The 12,725-nt window shown below is 42.1% G+C and overlaps 1 long non-coding RNA gene across 1 annotated transcript in view; it reads left to right on the top strand.

The window, feature by feature from the left end:
- LOC107183034 overlaps window positions 1-11,743 on the top strand; it is a 21,140-nt gene extending 9,397 nt beyond the window's left edge. The window contains exons 2-3 of the long non-coding RNA XR_001513814.1: window positions 9,934-9,940; window positions 11,733-11,743. This is a non-coding gene — a long non-coding RNA (uncharacterized LOC107183034). The remainder of the gene's footprint in view (window positions 1-9,933; window positions 9,941-11,732) is intronic.
- The last annotated feature ends 982 nt before the right edge of the window (window positions 11,744-12,725 follow it).

The following is a 12,725-nucleotide window of genomic DNA, read 5'->3' as shown; positions in this document are numbered from 1 at the left end:
ATCCCTTGGATGTGCTTTATATTCCATATTCCTTTCTCTCCAAAGCACAGCAAATACAATGCTTTCCACGTTGAACTGGGCATGTGGGGATTTTTCTTTAAATTATTTTAGAAAATCAATAAATACTTGTTACTCATGTGACAAATAACATATGAATTTTGATTGTTGATACTAAATTTATGAACGTCACTCTATCTGGAAATGTATGTAAAAATGGGGTGGAATATGTAAGTTTAGCTAAATTATTGTATAAGAAAACACATTAAGGTACTCAAAAGCATTTTGGATGCATTTATTTTTGCAGTAAGATATCATGTAGGCAAATTGTGATGGTTCATCAATGGTGCCACTTGAAAGAAACAGAATAACTGAATTTGGCTGACCCCGGAAGTGACTTAGCATGACTTTACCTATGGGTAGTTGGGACAGGTTAATTATTTCTGGCTAATGAGACTCTCTTTGCTTTCTTTATTATCTGAGGGAGGGTGGCTATTTGAATCATTGGGCTGAATTTGAGCTCGACAGGTTGATTTGTGCAAGCCAGAACAAAAACGAATGCCAAGAAACCGATGGAGTAACTAAACTGTTAATAAATTCCAGGGCCACCTAATAATAATACTTTGTATTTATATAGCGTCTTTCTTGGAGGAGCTCAAAGTACTTTACGGGCTCAGAAAGTTAATCAAGTTGGGAATTTTTCAATCATTGTGGGAGTGAGACCCAGGCTACAAACCCCCAAGCTGTAAAGCTTGCCTTCCTTATTTACACATGTGGACCCTGTTACTGAGGGGACTTCAAAAAGTCCGAGGCTCCTTGGCTTGAGAGGCCTTGTAACCTTAGTGAACTGCCATTCACTTCTGGCCAGCTGGTGGAAGGATCCTAACAATGTTTAAAATATTCTCACAAATGAAAACATTTTAAAAAATCATATGCAGCTGTCTGGCAATACACTGTCACCATGACAATTGCTGAAATATAATGAAACCTGTGTTTGTGTTTCTAGTTAATATAGGAATAATTGTGAGGGGGAAGAGTACATTTTACTGTAAGTTTCATTTATTGAAAAAAAAATGTTGTTTCTTTTTAATATGTACAATCTCTAAGCAATAGAAATGACTGGGGAGGCAGAGGTTTCCACCGCGTAGTGAAGAGTAAGAGGCTAAAAATAAGTATCTTGTGACAAAAGTGTTAAGTGGTACCTGGATTGTTTTCATAGCCATGAGGAAGGATATCATTTCATGGAGGAGCTCTTAGGATAAGAGCTTTCAAACATAAACAAGAAATGCACCCTGTGATGGGATTTTGGAATTTGGTTAATAATGAGAATCTTGCAGATTATCTATGCCATCAAAGACTGATGTGTAAACGTCATCTTCAAATCTGTGACCTGTGGGCTATTGTAGTCCTTGCTTTGGAACTCCTTTCTTAGCACTTGGATTTGCAAGACTTACTATTATTTTTTTTTTTTTGTGGAGCTGGATTTTGTCTAGGCAGCAAATTTCTTTTTCTGGGGTCCTGGGGACTTATGTTGCATGTAGCAAGGTTTTATGTATCTTTTAAAGAGGCAGATGGAGTTGACTTTGAGCATCTGCCATATTATAGTGGAGTGGGTCTTCCAAAATTAGCATATAAGCTCTTCAAAGAGACTTTAAGTCCAAGCATAGTGGAATGAAAATTACTGGGCTTGGTAGCATTTGTTGATTGATTTTCTTAATACAAGTTTCAAAAGGGGAGGCCGATCTGGGCTCAAATTTTGATGCCTGCAATTAGCTTTGTGACCTTGGACAAGTCATGGAAATTTTCATTTGAAATGCAGTTTTAGTATCTGCCTAACAAGATTGCTAGAAGAATTAATTGACAGTTGGTTTTTATGGGAAAATAGGAACTCCGTTACAACTGACAAGTGCATTGTACAGCTGGGATCACCAAACCCAAAAACAAGACAGAAGAGAAGTCTTTAAAAAGCCAACGAATAGTCTGAAGGAATATGGGTTCCTCTGATGTTCCTCACCAGCCCTCTGTATTGCATGCTGAGAATGCTCTATCCCTGGCCTTAGAACCTGCAGCCCGCTGCTACCACTGTGTGTTCATGACCACAGGCTCTGCAATCTGCTGGCCACCAGCCAGGGGTTGACTTTGGGTTTATGCCGGGTTGGGGTGGGGTCAGTGAGACAGCTGCCATGGGGTACATACCATGTGTAGGAGAACATAGACGTGAGTAAGCGAAGTAAATTCTTCCCTAAAGGTCTTGCCTAAAGGAAGTAAATTGTGTCAAAAGAGAATTTTATTTCAGACATCCTGTTTGCCTTACATTCTTCCTCCCCAGGACAGCTCTTTTCCAGGCACACATGATCCTTGTCATATATCTCCTCTCTGTTATCAATCAACCTTCCCCTTCACATCAAACCCACTCTCAAGAAAGCAGCTATTTAGACTTTGTATGAAATCAAGTTAACAGTATTACCTTCCCCAGGTGTGTCTGCAACTTGAAGTTTTTATAGCAAGTTGTGGAACTTTGCCCCTATTAAGGGGATTACAGACAATTCCAGAATTTTCTGGGACAGGGCCCATGGGGGCAGGCTCCAACTGGAAGTCTTGGAAGAGTGCCATGTCCTCAGGCTTCATGGGCTGGCCTTCTGGGCCCTTATAGTCCTCAAGGCCAATGTTTCCCGGGGAGGTCCTCATTTCAGGGAGGTATTCTATTCTGTGTGTAAAAACATTTTCTTGGTTGGTGGGTTTGGTCTGGGAAATAAAATTTTGTCTGGTGTACAGTAGGCACTTTATTCTTATTTTGATGAATATGTTAGATATGGATACAGACAACATACACAAATGCTTCTATCTCTTAATGCTAAGCTGGTCCCCTACTCTTCTTGGGTAGCTACAGTTCCTGCTTAGGCCTCCATGCTTAGGGCATTGTAGATTGTTATTCACAGCATACTCAAGCTGTGCAGTAATTCTATCTATCATCTATCTATCTATCTATTTATCTATCTATCTATCTATCTATCTATCTATCTATCTATCTATCCATCCATCCAATTATCCATTATAAAGAAAATAGAGGAGAGATGGCTTTTAGACATTTTCTTTGAACAGTTCAAGGTTTTGGATAGCTCTTCTTACCTTGCTCCTTCAGAAAACTGGGCTTAATAAGTTTTAGGACAAAGTGTGAAACGCTGCCTCTTTCAACAGTGCTGATGGTGGAAGGGTCTCTTGGGATTTGTGTTGCAGGCTGCTAGCATTTTGTTTTGATGTTATTGCTGCTGTTCTGGGTTTTAAATATTTTAATAAAAATTTTTATTGTGTTTGTGGACTGGCTTTTAGCAAAGGCTGCAGTTTAAAAGATTCTAATAAATAAATGAGAGATGTGTATAAAGGGAACTAAAACTGAAACCTAGTTAACTCACACTTACAAAGTATTTCATAAAACAATAGATTCTGAAGTTGTTTCAGAGGTGAAGTGTGTGACTAGTTTGGTACTGGAGAAATAGATTATGCCTCTTTCAGAGCTATTACAGTCACAAAAGTCTGCAAATTCTTAGTTGGTTTGGTGAGTATTTGATTGTCTCCTTTCAAGATAATAATTATTATTGTAATGGGTCTCTGTTTCAGAGCACAACTTGATTATACAGAACAAAGATGATGAAGAAAGTGATGATTTCCCTAAAAATCCAGCCTTGTGTAAATTCTTCCTCTTACAAATAAGTGATTAAAAAAAATCCTGATCCACAAGAGCTCTCTGCTTATAAATTTGTGAATAGGCCTAAACATCTAAATATATGTGGAAAACATTTCTAATGAGAAATAGAGCTCATTTTGTGAACTGTACTCCTTCCTCCCACCTCTGGGTTTTGATGCCTTAGGGCCTTTCCACAAAAATTGAACTTACACAATCAGCTAGGTGATTCACACAGTGCTTTAAAAATGCATTCTCATTTCGGTGTGGTGCTGCCAGGAGCACAGTAGGATTGTGCTGGCTTATCTCCTCCTATGCTCTTAAACACTGAAAAATAAAACGGAATGTAATTATGAAACTCACTGGTGTGGTCATTTCCCAGTTTGCTCTCAGGCTGATTCCCTGACCTCCTCAGGCTCTGCTCTGTGTGGTCAGGGTCAACCAGAGAGAGGAAGGAGCAGGAATTTGGAGGGTGGAGGGTGGAAGGAATGAGGGGAGTTTGGGTACTCTATCCTCTTTGATGTACCAGGTAGCAACTTTTGCAGTGTTTCCAGCTCACAAACACGCCCTCCTTTTGTGGTCCCAGCTCCCCACAGGCAGGCTTACCTGGACCCAGTTGTCTCCAGGATGCCCCAGCATCTGGGATCTGGCACTACTACCTCCTGTCCTCTATCCCTTTTTATAGTAAAAACAACAACAACAACAAAATTATTTTCTAATTCTACATATTGCATGACTATTTTAAAAACACGGAAACAAAATAAAACTATAAAAAGGAAATGTTAAGTTACCTGAAATTCTAGTGCCAAGCAATAACCATAAGCAACATAATATATTTCCTTCCTGTATTCTTCTGCTATAAATATGTATATAGTGGGCATACTTTCAGAAACATGTACTAGATGCTATTAGTGGCTTCTCAGGGCTATAATTTGAGGATGAGCTTCTGTGATAAAAGCCTGTGGTATCAGACTATCAGTCCAGGTACCAGGATGATGGGTATAAATGCCAAGATACAGCAAGCCATTGGTCATGGATATGGCCATCTGACCCTCTCCACACACACACACACACACACACACACACACACACACACACACAGTTGCCCTGAAGGCCACCTCCAGGGTAGGTGTCCTTGGAAGAAGTCCCAATCTACATATTGTCCATTGCAGATGAAGACTGACCAGCTTCAAAGGTTTCTAGCCATAGGGAGGTAGGCTTCTGTAGCAACTGTAGCAGCTGTCCCTTGAGGAGAAAAATAGCAATGGTAAACCCTGCTGCCTTTCTTCTGAAGAGCTCAAGATTTTCTGGCATTATCTAACTAATTGTTTCTTCATGGCTGTGAGGGAGAGGGGAAGTCGTTTTCATTCCTTCTCTGTAAATGGGGTGTCTGGGGCCAGTGAGGTGACTGTGACCAAAGCCACTAGTCCATCGTCTGACTCCATAGATTCTGGGGTGGGGCCAAGTAATGTGCATTTTCCCAAACTCATCAGGTGTCATTGTGTCACTGGGTTTGGGAACTGTTGCATTTGGAACCTTGTTATAGTCACACTGACTGGTCTAATTGTTTAAACCCATGCAAAGCATCTCATGTACTGCTCTTTATGAAATATTTTTAATCTTTACAAGAGGATATGCCTACTGATCTTAAGGAGAGGGGAAGGGGAAGGGAGGGAGTAAAGGAGATTGAGTTGAGAGAGAGAGAGAAAGAGAGAGAGAGAGAGAGATATCAGAAAACATTGATTGGTTGCCTTCCATAAGTGCCCTGACTAGGGATTGAACCCACAACCTAGGTATGTGCCCGAACCGAGAATTAAACCCTCAGCCTCTCTGTGTACGGGACAGCGCTTCAACCAACTGAGCCACATGAGCCAGGTCTCTTTATGGAATTTTTGTGTTCTTTGAAATGTTAGTCCTTCACTCCTAGGCTGGCTAAATTGGGGATATTCTGGCCTTTCTTGGCCATGATTGATCTTCCTGCTTCTGGTTTTCTGTGCTAGTTGATTTGCCTCATTGGGTGCAGGTGAGTCCTGTCTTTTGGAATCAAAAGGTGGGCCCATACTTGTGATGATCAATAGGCAAGCTCTGGGAAATGTCAGAAATAGGTCAAAGCTCCTCTCTGGATTCTTTCCTCTTCCTTTGGGCCCTGCTAGCTCTGGTATCATGAGATTTCCCACTGTGCTCTACCCTGGTTTGTCCTCTCTATTAGCACAAATTGGTCTCTAAATGATAAAAGAATATAAAATACCTGACTTTTCCCTCTCTTTGAAATACTTTGGTCCTAGGCCTGATTTCCTCAGTGACTGGGCGGTTAGCTAATTTGAACTATTGGGTTCATGGAGAAAAAGTGGAAATATTAGATATATATTGCTGCAAAACAAACTAACCCAACAATGAGTGGCTTAAAGCAACAAACATTTATGAACTTCATCGTTTCTTTGGGTCAAGAATTTGGGAGGAATTTAGGTGGATGGTCTTTCATGAGGTTGTAGTCAGGATATTGGCTGGGGCTTCAGTCATCCCAAAGCTAGACCACAGGTGGAGGATCAGCTTCCAGGGTGGCTCACTCCCATGGTTAGAGGCTGGAGACCTCAGTTTCTCTCCTGGTAAGCTCTTCACAGGGCCGAGTGCCCTCATGGCATGGCAGCTCGTTTCCTTCACTGTGAGTGATATAGAAGAGTGTACAGAAGAAGTCACACCCACCTTTTATGTCCTAATTTCAGAAGCCACGGGGTCTTACTGTTACTTCTACCACATTCTTTTAGCTAAAAGAGTCACTAAATACTTAGGAGAAGGGCAATTTGGCTCCACCTTTTGAAGGATGAAGCATCAAAGAAATTATGGATATGTTTTTAAATTACCCCAGTGGATAACCCTTTAGTTTACTAACTCTTCCTTAAGTTGTTCAAAGCTTAATACACTTTAGAGCTCCCTTCTCTGACCTATGACTTTAGAGAGGGCATAACGGGGACATTTCAGTTTCTGGTTGATTTTTCATACCCTCTCCTATCTGTGATGTACACATCAGCACGTACACACACACTCACATGCACGCAGTCACCCTTGCTGGTTCTGGACCAGGTCCGCATCTGGTGAGTCATCTGAGCACTGCTGCAAGCAAAGCTCCTCTCCCACAGGGCCTCCCCCACCCCCTTTCCCAGTCAGGCCTGGTCTCTCTGGTTTCTGACTTTCATGTTGAATACTTTATCCTGGTAATCCTATTCTTTGTCCTGAGTTTGGCCTGGAAGAAAAGCAGAGCAAGAATTGGAGTGACATTTGTGAGAAGGAGGAAATCTTTTCCTTCCGCCTATGTATTCAGGAGTTGTGATATCCCCTATATCCTAGCAACAGTCTTGGAGGTGAGGCAATGCTTTGTGAGAATCAAAGCAAGTCTGACTGTAGCTGCATGAGTATTGAAAAGGCCTTTGAAAGATGAAAAAAAGTGCCAATTATATGTCTTTGAATTGGATTCCATCCAAGCCCTCCCTGAAGGAATCCCATTTGCCTGGTGTCTGAAAAGGGACCGGGAGGGGAGGAAAGAAGCCTGGAATGAGGCAAGGACTGCCCGAGCACAAGGAGCAATGCCTTTTGTCACAGAATGATATCTGTTTCCCAGGTAAGGTCAACGAAATGAGACAGATGGATAAACCAAGGATTATGGCTTTGTCACGCTTCATCAGGACATCACACGTTTAAGGCTTGTAAAGCACCTATGAAAATTGCCATTAATCAATGCTGACGAGGAACAAGAAAGTTTCTCTGTGTAGGTCAGATATGCCAAGGAAGCAGCAACAGAAATTGCCCTAAGGAAGAGACTCACTTCCAAACTCTCCTCTGCGTCTAGTGTGAGGAAGACCTGCTTTTGTAAGCCCCTGGCATGAAGATCTCATTATATTTTAAGAGATATAGGAAGAGTGTTGCTGATTAGGAGGTGGCATGTTTTATAAGATTCCATGGGTGGAATCTTCCTTGGTTTATTATTTCATTTGGGTGTGTTTATAAGGGACGTTAATTAGGAAGAGCAGGTGGCACTGTGCTAAAGCATCCTTTTCTGAATTGTTGAGTGCCAGGCATCAAAGCAAGGCCTGTTACTTGCATGATTTTATTTAACCATTATATCAACCCAGAGAGGTAGCTTACTATTTGTTCTATTTTTCATAGGTGAAAATTTTTTGAGTTTTAGGTAGGGTAGGTAATTTACCCAGGGTAACACAGCTAGTAAGTAGCCAAACCAGAACTTAATGTTGCTTGAAGTGAGAAGGTTATAGAAATCTTCCATTTCCCAGGTGGAATGGTTTTAGGCTTTTCTGGGAAGTGGTGAAATGACCTCTGCCTTTTCTTAGCATCTTAGTCCATAAAATGGGCTAAAGGCTGGATTAATGTGGGGATCAAATGAGATATGTTAAAGTATTTCTTAAACTGGAAATTATACTTTAAATATAAGGCATTATGTTCTCCCTTCATTTAGAACCTGCTTTGTGGGGAACCGATATAGGGTTGAGCCTCGGACTGACCTGCTGGCAAAATAAAAAACAAGTCCCAGCTTAGAGGGCTCAGGCCTCTTAGCTTAATTAGACTTGACCTTATAACACTCCCTAGATCTTATCTGGGAAGCTAATGGGCTGAGGGAAGTGCAGGAAGTATAACTATAGTCAAAACAAGTGAAACTCACAAGAACTGTGTAACTATGGTGACCACTGCCTTGTTTACCTCTGACTATAAAAGGTTGGTGTGGCCTGAGCACCCAGTGGAGACTTACCTGTCTGGCTCCCTATATTCCCAAATCATCTCCTCTCTTCTCTTTCATTTGTATGTGGCTCCTCTTCCAGATCCTGAACCCTGAACCACGTGGGTCGTGGAGGGAAACATTTACAACACTGCTTCAAGAGTGATCAGTAATGAATATGGCATTGGTTTTGGTTGTGTCCAGGGCATTCTATTAAGACTGAATGTTGCCCTCACTGGTTTGGCTTAGTGGGTAGAGTATCAGACTATGGACTGAAGGGTCCTGGTTCAATTCCAGTCAAGGACACATGCCTGGGTTGTGGGCTCCATCCCCAGTAGGGGGCATGTAGGAGGCAGCCAATCAATGATTCCCTTTCATCACTGATGTTTCTATCTCCCTCTTCCTTCCTCTCTGAAATCAATAAAAATATATCTAAAAATTAAAAAAAAAAGACTGAATGTTTGCAGGGTTAGGTAGTGAAGGGATGTCCATCTTAGTGTCTTGTGTTATTTCCTGACAATTGGAGAGTAAGAGTGTTAGTGCTGGTTGAAAGTGGCACAGCAAAAAGATGCCATCGTTTGCATGAGTGCTGTGCACACTCACACTTTTGCAGTTGAGCTATGTGAGTAATAAATCACCTCTACCTTTGTAGAAGAAAAGTAGTTGCCCATTTTCAAATATTAAAATCCAAATGAGGCAAAGGAAAATGGGCTAAAATGATCATTTAGTGCAAAAGGCAGGATTGAGCCCGAGTTTCAAGTACAAAAGAAAAAAACAGAAAGCAATCCGGGTTCTTCTCCCTATACAAATTCCTATGGGAAAGAGCAATATACAGTGAAGTAATTGAATAAATAACGAGCTATTTATAAGATGAAATTTCTCTTCGTGGAAAGAAGGTCCTGAATGCAAAATGTAAAATATTTATCTTCTTGCTATTCACTATTGTTATTTTAAATAAGGCTGTCTAGTTCATTAATAATGAAGAAGACAGCAGAACACTGTCATTCTTGAGATGACTGTACAAATTTATAATAATTTATCATTTCTAGGTACTTGCTTTTATTTATTAGTTTTCTGCACATCAATATCTGCAGAATGGGGGCTATCAAATTGTTCTTATTTTAATGGATTCAGGAATGCTGCAGTGCACAGAGGTGAGCTTCCTATGAGGCAGTGTTCTGAGGAAGGGGTGCTTAAAAGGACTTGGATTTAGGTTTCTTTTCATGTCAAACATGCAGAAACCCCTAGTGCAGCGGATCTCAACCTGTGGGTCGCGAATGAAAATACATCCTGCATATCAGATATTTACATTACAATTCATATCAGTAGCAAAATTACAGTTATGAAGTAGCAACGAAAATAATTTTATGGTTGGGAGTCACCACAACATGAGGAACTGTATTAAAGGGTCGCGGCATCAGGAAGGTTGAGAACCACTGCCTAGTGCATTGCCTCCAGCCACCTCATTTTTCAAAGGAGACAAGTGAAGCCTAAATGAACAAACTGGTGGCGAAGGGGCTGTGACTAGAACTCTGGTACTTTGTTTCTTGAAGCACAGCTCAACCCTAGTGAGCCTCACACTGAACCACGCCAAGCACTCCATTATCCGGGAAGCTGCTCTCGGCCTCTGCTTTGCCTTCCGAATGGAACTGCGGTCTGGTGGGTGCGTGGAAGTCAGGACGCGATGGGAGTCAGCCTTGTCGAGGATTTCAAAGCTTCCTTAAGCAATTTTTCAGCCCACAACATTTGCTTTGGCTCCCCTCCCTGCCCACCTTATCATCATCTCATTCCCCTCCAGACAACATGTACAGATGCCGCAGCCACAGCCTCAATTTCCTTGAAGCCACCAACCAGTTCCTGCAAAGCCAAAGGGAAACAGAGGGGAGGCTGAGCACTCTAGGCTCAGTTTCTTCCTGGAATTTGGCCCACATTTCCTCTCTTTCCTCCAGATTGCTTGTCTCTCTAGTAACCTCAGCTTGTTTTCCAGGCTGCTACGGATGGTGAAACTCAGACCCATGTGCTCACGTGGAACTGCAGGGCCAAGACAGTGACGTAAGCTAGCTGAATGCTCCTAGAACTAGCCAGATGGTTGTCAACAAGGTGCAAAGTGAGGCTGAGAGTGGCTCTGCCAGGGAAAAGAGGGATGCAGGTAACACACAGGACCGGCTGAACTCCCAGTCTCATCTCAGACACCGCTGCTTTTAATTCAATGCCGTATTGCGTGGTACCTAGGCAGGACTAGCTGCTTTGGAGTCAGATTAACAAACATGTTTCAGACATTGTGTGGGGTATTAGAAATATGAGCCAAGAATAAGACCTGTTTCCCTGTCCTCCAATGATTTCATGTACCTTCTCATCATTGCCGGAAGATGATAAAAATCCAGACATCTGAGTTTCACTCCAAACCTGCTGAATTCAAATCTCGGGGTTGAGCCTAGGGACCTGCTAGTGAAATAAGCCTCCCAGTAAATCTCCCTAAATTCTGAGGGAAGACTAGTGAGAGAGAGAGTTTGGGGTGGTTCCAAATTTGAAGTGGAGGGACACTAGAAGTGTGTCCTAGATGAACCCTGATGGGATCCTGATACTTGGAGGCAATCTTTGATTTTGGAGCTGCTAGGGCTTTTGGGTGATTGGCTGGGCTTCTATAGGTGTGAAGGAAGAATGTCTGAGGCTAATTAAGGGAGTTTTTATTAATTTGAGTAGCCAAATCAAGTCAAACTCAGATTAGGAAATATTTCCTGATACCTACTATGGTCATGGCATTTTGGGGGATGAAGCTCTTCCCTTTCATGTAGCAGTGGACAGCAGACTTACCTATGTAATCCAGGGTTAAAAAAATAAGTAAAACTGTAGAGGGTCTGCCCTTGGGGAACATGGGGAACATCATCATATATGGGCGGGGGGCGCATTTAAATGTGCAACTGAAATTCTGGAGTGACATCAGCATCATTGTAATGTAAGATGTCTCTCCTTCCCCCCCACTTCTTAAAAAAATATTTTTATTGATTTCAGAGAAGAAGGGAAAGGGAGAGAGAAATAGAGACATCAATTACGAAAGAGAATCATTGATTAGCTGCCTCCTGCACACCCCCTACTAGGGGTCAAGCCACAACCCGGTGTGTGCCCTGACCAGGAATGGAACCGTGACCCCCTGGTTCATAGGTCAGTGCTCAACTACTAAGCCACACTGGCTGGGCTGTTACCCTTTTTAACAACCAATTAGGCATCCTTATATGAATAAAAGTGTCTCTGTGGGAGTTGTGGGATCCAGCACCATACACCAAGGGACCGGGGAGGAACCTTGCCCAGCTGTATATCCAGTAATAGGCAGGCAGACCTCAATGTGGGATGTAAAACCAGTGGGAGCCAGCAAATCTGCCCTAACCCCTCTGGCTGAGGTTGGGGAAGCATGAAGAGCATTGAGTTGAGAGGTATCCACAGACAAGAGAGGCTGTAGAGTCTAGCCTTCTAGAGGGGGAGGTTCCAGCGCTCCATTGGACAATCTGAGAGAAGAGGGGAGGGGAGGGGAGCTGAGTCAGATGCATATGGATATTCAATGTTGGGGACATAGCTTTTTTGAAGGCCCATGAAGTAAGTGAGTTCTCCTTTCCACTAGCTAATTACACACATTGCACACTTTCCATGGGCAGCCTTCTAACAGTTTTTAAGTGCTAACCTCCTTTCATTCTCCCAGCAACATGATGACTTCGGTATTATCATTCTACCCATTTTCCAGATAGGAAAATTTTGGAACAGGAAAGTTAGGTGAATTGCCCAATGTTATGTGGCAAATGAGCTGTAGACCCAGGATTGAAAGTTCAACAGTCCATTCCTGGGGCTTTGGTGCTATCTCTCAGCTCAGGGAGGAACGTGCTCTGCTACGCAGCATTCTCTTCCCTCTAGGCTTTTGCAGAAAAGCTCCTGCTGGTACCCAGCAGAGGAGAAGGCTGGCTGTAACCCTAGGAATGCCCATATGAAGGAGAGGTTAAGAGAAGCCAAGGCAAGCATGTCAAACTCAAAGGCTAACACGGGCCAAATAAACAAGGTTTAAGTTTATGTGGGCCGCAAAAAAACACAAGCTTCAATTTTAATAGAAACAAAGTTTAATAGAGACATGCTGAATACAAAGGGCTGAAATAAATGAGTCATCGTTAAAATAATAGAACATTATAATAAAAATTAATATTTTTTCTTGAACATTAACTTACCAGACACTGAATAACTACACAAATTAATAAATGTAACGCAAATAAACCTATTTTTTTTATTCCCCCAGAACGAAATATTTTCCTGTTGCACACACCAAACAAGTCAGTCCAC

This window comes from Myotis davidii, unplaced genomic scaffold (genome assembly GCF_000327345.1).
Source record: "Myotis davidii unplaced genomic scaffold, ASM32734v1 scaffold110, whole genome shotgun sequence".
Classification (NCBI taxonomy): Eukaryota; Metazoa; Chordata; class Mammalia; order Chiroptera; family Vespertilionidae; genus Myotis; species Myotis davidii.
Note: the sequence above shows the minus strand (reverse complement) of the source record. Positions and strands in the feature narration are given on the sequence as shown.